Source organism: Castanea sativa, chromosome 6 (genome assembly GCF_040712315.1).
Source record: "Castanea sativa cultivar Marrone di Chiusa Pesio chromosome 6, ASM4071231v1".
In the NCBI taxonomy this organism is placed as follows: Eukaryota; Viridiplantae; Streptophyta; class Magnoliopsida; order Fagales; family Fagaceae; genus Castanea; species Castanea sativa.
This window is the reverse complement of record NC_134018.1, coordinates 25705835-25714970: the sequence shown is the minus strand read 5'-3', so window position 1 is coordinate 25714970 and position 9136 is coordinate 25705835. Positions and strand designations below refer to the sequence as shown.

The window sequence follows — 9136 nt, the reverse complement described above, 5'->3', positions numbered from 1 at the left end:
GTTGTAATTAATTTCGCAACTACCTAAGATTACGTTGTTTCGGATTTCTCTTAATTGGCCGAAAGAGTTATAGGCGGTGTTTAATAATAAAAGTTGGCAGACAACAGTCCGCTTAAGCATTTTTTCTTTTAAATGTTACGGTTCCTAAAGCATTTTTCTTTCAATGGTGAAAGAGTGCAACGCTTGATTTTTTAAATCCTGAAGACGTGAAAGGCACCACGTTTCGCTTTTTATTCCATATTTTTTACTAGTAGTGTGGTAGATTTTTAAGTGGGATTTTCTCCTACATGTCGCAACCTCCTTAATTGCAAGGAAAGGCTTCCACTATTATATATAGCAAAAACAATAGGTACAACCATTGATGAGACACAATCTCTCATTTTTAGTATTAGATTTTACAAAGTGATCCTTGGCCATTCTCAAAACGTAAACCAAAACATTGTTTTTATTAAGCATATGTATTAGAGAGTGAACAATTTTGGAATCCCAAAAAAGTAATACACTTCCTAGTGATTAATCCAAATGAATTAACAAACCCACAATTTAAAAGTAAAAAGAAACAAATGAAAAATCAAGAAATTTATTGATTTTTATCACATTGTGGTTGAACAACTATAATTTAAATATCTTTTAAAATTAGAATTCATTGATTGGCACCTAGGAAAATAGAATTCCATACTGAACACAGCTTGGCTTAGTTATTTTGGATCACTAAGGTGAACTTTTTATTTATCAAAACAAAAGAACCTTGAAAGTAGAGGATCAACATGATATTTTCTTTCATAGTAGTTAAACTTCTCAAAAGCTAAAAAATGAAGAAAAAAAATTTAAATCAAGCTAAAGTATATTGTAGTCAAGCTTGCACAGCCCCCAAATCTTGCAAAAAGAAAATGGTAATTCTCTGTCTTTCTAACATTTTTTTCAGCATTCAGGTAGCCCCAAAGGAAATTGGGAAAAAATAAATCTCTTAACTAATTGAAAATGTAAAGACCCATAGACTAAAAAGCTTAAAAATCAATACTTGCAAAGAAAATGAAACATGCCCATCAAACCAATATGCTCAAATTCCATATCCAATTTTGAAAGGCTTCCATGTTAAACATTCTCCCCTCCCAAGTCAAAGATTAACTTATGACTAAGTAGAAGTTTAGCAATTATATATTACAAATCAAAACCAAATCTTACATGAATACCCACAGCAAACTACTTCTAACCTAAATACGTACCTTAATTACAAAAAAATCCAAATTATTTAAAATAAATAAATCTAACTCAAATACCTAAATCAAAACCAATCCAATTAAAATACCCATGATACTTAACACCTAAGAGATTAGTAGTTTATAAAAGAAAGGAGATGAGTAGAGTATTAAGTCAGCTACTAATGGCTAAACTTCGTACCATAAAAAGGTGTGAGAGAAAAAATGTATTAAGTTAGAAAATTATTAAAACACAAAATTAAAAAAAATTAAAAAATCCATTTTCAAAAGAAGATTTACATTTAAATGATCGTTGATCCAAGTATATTGCACACGGTATTACAAACCTTTTTAAGACCTTTGAACATTTCTGTAAGCTTTCTATAAATCTTGAAGATAGAAAAACTACTAAGCACTGCAGTTATTGTCCAAAAAATATGCATCTAAGACTTTTCTTTTGCCAACAAATTTCTATGTACAAAATATAAATGTCTACACTAAGCTAGCAAGTCTCAGATGTCTTCCATCAAAGCTATTATTTGCCAAGGCAGAGCCCCTTTCTTAGAAATATCTCCCCACCAATCTTTATCATCAATTGAGAAAATAATTCAATGGAAAACTCTCAAAGATAAATATTTAACTCTTTTTTTTCCCTTTCAAATAAAGCTAAAACAAAGAGTTATCCGGCAACCTAGAGAACAACAAGGGTAATAACGATTTTAAGCAATTCCTATGAATTGGGGTTAGTTTGTATATCAAAAGAAAAATTATAAGTAAAACCACTGAAAAGCACAGGAGGTAGCATGTCAAACACATGTTTCTATAGGCCTTCCAAGCATCTTTGGTGTCTCTCTCCACATGGTGAACCAAAACAGAAACTCCTACAGTAAAAATTCAAGGCATCCATGTTAATTTGTTTTACATAGGAAAAAACAAAACCCCCATTCCCAGCAAGAGTGAGTGAAAGTTTGTTTTGTCAAACAAATGGGGTCCATGTTTCAAATGGAAATGAAAGGAATGTTATTTGCTATGAATTTATAAACAACTCTAGACTCATTCTTACATTGTCAAACAAATGGGGTGCATATATACTTCATCTTGTGGAGATGTGCTAACAAAAAAAAAAACTCAAAGTCAGAGGGGAAACAAATAAAATTGCAGGGAGGGGTGAACCTTAGTTAGAATCATATCCAAAGGACCTGACCTTGCTTTTGAATCTCCAATCTCTATAAGAAGGTTCCATTATAAGATTTTTTTAATAATCTTTCATCAATATCTATTAATGATTTTTTTTTTCACTTTTCATTACTAAATTTTGAATCAAATTGTAAAGTAATAGCATATTCTACTGCAATAATGTTATTATATGATTTTCTTCTGCAATTGTATATTAGACATATAAATATGCGAAGGCATTTATCTGAAACCATTCAAGTAAATAATATTATAACCACTTAATATATTTCACCTAGATTAACTACAATTTACTAAAGTGTCAAAAGGCCAAAAAGGCTTTACTTTACACCAATAAAGAGAATGCCTTTATTACAAAAGAAGTGTAGAACTGTTTTTACAAAACACTAATTACAAAGGCAAGTATCAATTATAAAAAAAGGTTTCAAGGAATAAAACCTATAAACAAAAAAACAAAATTTCTTATTCACATGCTCATCCTTGGATTTCTCTTATAAGAGACGTAAATGCAGTATTTTTTTTATTATTTTGTTCTTTAAAGAAAGTACAGTTAAACGGTTCAAAAATTTGTGAAAGCATAAAGTAATGAGATTTAACATAGCAAATGACTATTAATATGTATATTGATACCCTGATTTTTGATTGTGAGAAAGACTATTAAAAGATGATGTCTTTAGTTATTATTCTGTTCGAAAATTAGTTGGAGGAAATTATTTTTCAAAAACAGAATCACACTGAGAATTTAAACATCCTAGAAAATAATTTTGAATTTACACCACAAATATTCACTCTGCAATTTGAAATCATTTCAGAAACATCAAACGAAATCTGTCGTAGAACTAATATAAAATAGATAAAAATTGAATAGAACATTGTTAACAATTAGTCATATGCAATAGAAAATTTTAAGAACTTACCACAATTATTTTTTCCTATAATTTTAACCCAACATGAAATTCAAACATGCATAAAAGGAAATAAGAATAGGACATGAAGAAACAATAATTGTAGCAGTAAGTATATGACAAATTGACAATTAAAATCAAATTAAAAAAAAATCAAACTTCTTCAATCTCCCTCTCGCTCTCAAATGGAAGGAGATGTCTGTTTTTCTGTCCTCTAAATGGTATTTTAGAGTGTAGTTTAGAGGGGGAAAAGTAAAAATAAAAAAATAAAAAAAAAATGAAGACAGATCTTGAATCAAAATCAATTCAATTAAAAACCCAAACCTAAGACTATATCAACTCAAACGTTTAAAGCAATATTTTTAAAAAATTACCAATAAAGGTTTCTAATGGTCTGACCAGAAGATGTTAGATTTCTCTCGTTACCAACACTCTTTCCGAATAGTGAACTCACATTCTCTCTTATTTCTCTATCTTTGCCCTCTCCAAACCTAAATCATATATAACCCCAAATTTCAAAAAATCAAATCAAAACCTAGTGTAACCCATATACCTAAATAAAAATCAATCCAACCAAATTTCTCAAAACTAATTCATATTTCATACCAAGATCTAAGAAAAAAAAAACATTACCGTTGGTAGTTCTCTCTATGTCTGTATCTCAATTCCTGTGTGCATTACCGGTGCCAGTTCTGGTGGTATAAGTCTGGCAAGGGAACAAACGCTGGCGGGAAAATGATGGTGATGGCTGGCCATACAAACTTTGTCTCCTCATCTCTGTATCCCATTTTTTTTTCCTCCTTCTCTATCTCTGTATCCCAAGCGTAATAGTATTTTAACCGGTTTTTTTTTTATATACTGAGAAAAACGGTGTTAAGATCTAACAGTGCTAAGACGGTGTAACAATATAATTTATCATTTTTTAACTTATACATGGTAGAATTTTAGATGAGCATTTTTCCTACATGATAGCACCTCCTTAATTGCAGGAAAAGACTTCTGCTTTTATATATAGTAAGTATATGATATATTGATTGATTGATTGATTATCAAGTTAACCTTAAAATAGGTAAAATATAGTGTTTTGAAAAATTCAAATGACACATAAAATGAATACATCAAAATATTGTTATTGCAACTGAAATTTATGTTCACCAACATCTAAAATACTTAACAATTCTAAGTATATAATATATTTATGAGTTATAGCTAACATGAATACATCTAAAAACGCCCAACTATGAATACATCTCCCACGTTAGAATAAGTGTGTAGAAATTTTGACAGGTTGGACGTGTGAAGAAGCAAACTTAGTGAAGCTAAGGCCACAAAGAACTCCCTATGATGAGCGAAACAATAGTTAGGTCTAGAGAGGAAGACGAAGAACTCCAACAGAGAACAAAGACGATAAAAGAAGACCATAGGGTGGGAGCTCACCACATAGCTTCCCTTTCCTATGGTGAAGGAGGTACCAAGTCACAAAAAGAGAAGCTCATAGGTGATATTCTAGGGGCTTTTGAACAGGCCTTTGACTTTGAGAGTAACATGGAAACAAAGATTGAGTCAGATGACAAGTTTACTGACCTTCCACCAGGTGAAGTGGCGATGAAGTTATCCGAGGAGAGGAAAGGAAAGATGCGTGCTCCCTGGGCAAATGCACTCATAGTCAAAGTTTTTGAAAAGAATGTGGGTTATCATTTCCTCCATTCCAAGCTTCTAGGTATGTGGAAACCGATAGGCAAGATGGACTACGTGGACTTAGGTCAAGATTTCTTTCTTATCAAGTTCTCAATCAAAGAGGACCATTCAAAGGTTCTTAGAGGGGCTCCGTAGTTTGTGGGAGGCCACTACCTCTCTATCCGCTACTGGGAACCAAATTTCAGATCATCTACGGTAAACGTGTCCTTGGTGGTAGTCTGGATTCAACTCCCAGAGCTTCCTATTGAGTATTGTGAACCCTCAGTGTTAAGGGATATCGGAAAGGCCATTGGGCCGGTCTTGAGAATAGATACACGCACGGCTACAGAGTCTAGGGGATGTTTTGCCAGGTTATGTGTCCAGATTTGTTTTGACAAAACTTTGGACAGGAACATTAAAGTTGGTGGGCTTGACCAGCTAATGCAATAGGAAGGTATCACCGTGTTATGTTTTTTGTGCGGTAGAGTTGATCATAAGGCGGAGGGTTGTCCATACAAAGCCGGGGTGCCAAAGAAAGTTGGTAGACCAGAAGAGGCAGGAAAAGATCAGATTTCGCAGGGACAGGGCCTATCAGAGGAAGCGACCTTTGGGCCTTGGAACCTTGTTGCACAAAAAAAGAAACCGAACAGGAAGATTCGAAAAGAGTCGGATCAATTACCACTTTCAGTGCCTATGGAATATGGGCCTAAGAAGCTTATGGATACCGGGCCTTCTAACGTGGCTCTAAGTATGGTTGATGTAAGTCTGGGGAACAATGCTGGAAAGCAAAAGTAAAAGGCCTCTAGTTTTTCATTTAGTAGTGGCTCTAAAGCAAATCGCACTAAGGATCTCTCTATCTCTTGAACAAGACAAAAGTCATCTCTTCAAATGTCAAGGATAGTGGCTCTGCCAGAGGTCAGAAGCCTAGGAAAGCATCTCAGAACCAAACAAACAAAAAACCTAGTCAGGCCTGGAGAGCAACTGGCCAAAGCATGCCCAGCACCTCCTCGAAGATAGGAAGTTGTTTTGCTTCTGTCAAGGAGCTAGGCAAATCAACACCCCTCAAGGTGTTTAAGGCAGGAGGGTCCCCTTCACCCCCCACCCCCCCCCCCCCCCCCCCCCCCACTCAGTTGTGCAATTACAAGCTCCAGTACAGAGATGCAGAACACAGATAATGGAGATGATATGATGGTCTAGTCAAACGCGACCATAAAGGAGAGGCCGAATAAACCCAATCAAATGAATATTCATCCAGATCCTCTTAGAGTCCCTTTGAAGGAAATCTCCAATTGCCCCTATGTAGACGATGATAAAGCAGGATCTAGTGTTGTTGCTGCATGTGATAGCATATCAAGAGCCCCCTTGAAGTGTATTGACCCATCCCTTTGGCCAAGGAAAAAGAATACAACAAATGAGGGAAGTCCCCAAGGGCATGGTAGCCCACTTACAAATGGAGTTGGGCCCTCAGACCCTGTGGCTAATGATATGCAATTTGATGATGGAGGTAACAACTTCGTTCCTTCTTGAGTTTTTGGTTCTAATTAATCTCTCAATTGTAGAAATGAATATGCTTATTTGGAATTGTCGGGGTGCCTTCAACCCAAATTTTCATAGTCTTGTCTCTGATTTGATTCGTAAGCATTATCCTACAATCTTTGTCATCATGGAAACAAAAGTTAGTGGAGACAGAGCCAAAAGTATTGCGGATAGGCTTTCCATGGATGGGGCAATTTTGGTTAATAACATTGGGCTGTCTGGTGCCCTCTGGGTTTTGTGGAACTCTGCCTAAGTGGAAGTTACAGAGCTCTCTACCATAGAGCAAGAGGTCCATGCATTGGTGACTCTCAACACCCCCAACTCTCTGGGTCCTTAGCTCCTCTTTGCAGTGTATGCTAATTCGAGACTTGCTTAAAGGCGACTTTTAAGGGATAACCTATCCACTGTTTCTAGTCTTCATGCCCTACCCTAGGTTATTGTAAGGGATTTTAATGAAGTGCTGGTTGGGGAAGATAAGTTTGGAGGAAGACCGATGAATATCAATAAGATCTCAGATTCCATGAGTGCCTTGATGCCTATAAGATGATTGACATTGGTTTCTCTGGTACGCGCTATACATGGTGATGAGAATCAACAAGCATTCAAGGATCCATTGCATGTTCCAGTTGGGCCTATTACAAGAGCAAGATCCAAGAAGATCCAAGAAGATCCAAGAAGCACTTAATGGGCTGATTCAAGAGATTTAGGCTGATTCAAGAGATTTAGGCTGATTCTAACGCAGGACATTCCAAGTTTGGCCCAAAGGAAGATGAAAGTGTAATAAATTTAATTCAAGCTACTTAGGGCTGATCTGGCTTAATTGGGAGTGATTTATGGCATGAATTAATGGCTAATTAACTTTCCAGCTCTATATCAGTTAAGGCAGATTTTTTCCTATTTTGGATCTGCTAATTTCAGACCAAATCAACTTTTATTTAGGATTTTATTATTTAGTACGTTTTTTAGGTATTTTCCTTGGTTTTAGGTGCATTTAATGCTTTTTAGGTCAAACTTGATTCCTGATATGGTAAGGTATCAATTAGGAGTTATTTTAGAATATATTTTCTTGTCTGTCAAGTTTTGTGAAGTCCTTAAATAGGCCCTAAAGTCTGTAAACATTTTTCAGCATATTATTGAATAAAAATCAGAAAAGGTGAGGCTTTGCTCTCTTTTGGTTCTTCAAGAACTGTGAACTTATCAAGGATTCTTCCTTGTGGCGTTCAAACTTTATACCTTTGGTTCATGATTCTTTATAATCATTGGGTCAAGGTCAACTTATACCTTTGGTTCGCGTTTCGATTATAAACGTTGGGTCAGGGTTTCTATCATAAATCTGAATTTTAGCTTTCCTGGGTAAATATTCCAATATTTTTGTTGGGTCTCAAAGTGTGTCGATTAAGGTTCGCATCATTTGGTATCAGAGCACAGGTTCTAAAATCAGTTTCCTATCCCTTTATCTTTTGTTTCCTGTTATCATCCTTTCTTGTTTCTTTTGTGTTCTTCATTCATCGTTCTTATTTTTTCTTTGTTTTTGTTGAAGTGCACTAGGTTGAAATTGTGCACCCAGCTCCAAAAAAAAAAAAAAAAAAAAAACGTCAGAAAAGAAATAGAAAAAAAAAATTGCTTGCAGTTTCAGTTCTCTCGGACCAAAATATTGTTTTATTTTGTCTTCTTCTTTTGATTTGGTATTTCTGTCAAATTTTCTTGCTATTGGTATTTGTTTTAACACTACAAGTTGAATTTCTTGATCAAGTTTATTAGTTCATTGCAGAACTGAAAAGGCGAAGCTACGAGTGGAAAAAGGCAAGAGAGTGTGAGACTAATATAGGGAAAAAGCCAATTTAAGAGTGAAACACGAGTGGGAGTGACATAATTTGAGTGCAAACACGTGAGGGAGTGTGGTGAGGAATTATTTCTAACAATTCTTTGTTGTTTCAAAAGTATGTCTTTCAGGTGTGAAACATCAAATAGGGAAGGAAGGGAGGAGTCGTCCATCATTTTGCAGGCTATGCAACAACAATTTGAACGCATGAACGTGGTGTTTAATGAGATTCGGGATCAGATAGATAGGCAAGACACTGTTATTGCTACTTTACGTGAGGAGCGTAGTCAAAGAGGACCTAATGCAAGAAGGCAAGAAAGGCATTCTCACATGAATGATTCTGATGACTACCACGAGGATGAGTTTGAAGATGAAGAAGATCAAGCTTCATTAAACAATGAAGGCAGGTTTGTGCCAAGGAGAGAAAGGCGTGGTAGAGGTTTCCGAAGAGATCCAAGATGGCAAGATGGGACTGACAGGAGCCTAGGAAACATAAAAATGAAGATACCCACATTCCAAGGGAAAAATGATCCAGAAGCATACTTGGAGTGGGAGAAGAAGGTGGAGTTAATCTTTGAGTGCCACAACTACTCCGAGGAGAAAAAGGTAAAACTCGCTGTCATTGAGTTTACTGACTATGCTATTATATGGTGGGATCAACTTGTGATGAACAGAAGGAGAAACCGTGAGAGACCTATTGAGAGTTGGGAGGAAATGAAGGCAATCATGAGAAGGCGGTTTGTTCCTAGTCACTACTATAGAGACTTGTATCAGAAATTACAGAGTCTTACTCAAGGCTATAG

The 9136-nt window shown here is 35.5% G+C and overlaps 1 pseudogene; it reads left to right on the top strand.

The window, feature by feature from the left end:
• Nucleotides 1-6214: 6214 nt before the first annotated feature.
• The window catches only part of LOC142639705 (uncharacterized), an 8415-nt pseudogene continuing 5493 nt past the window's right edge, over nucleotides 6215-9136 (top strand).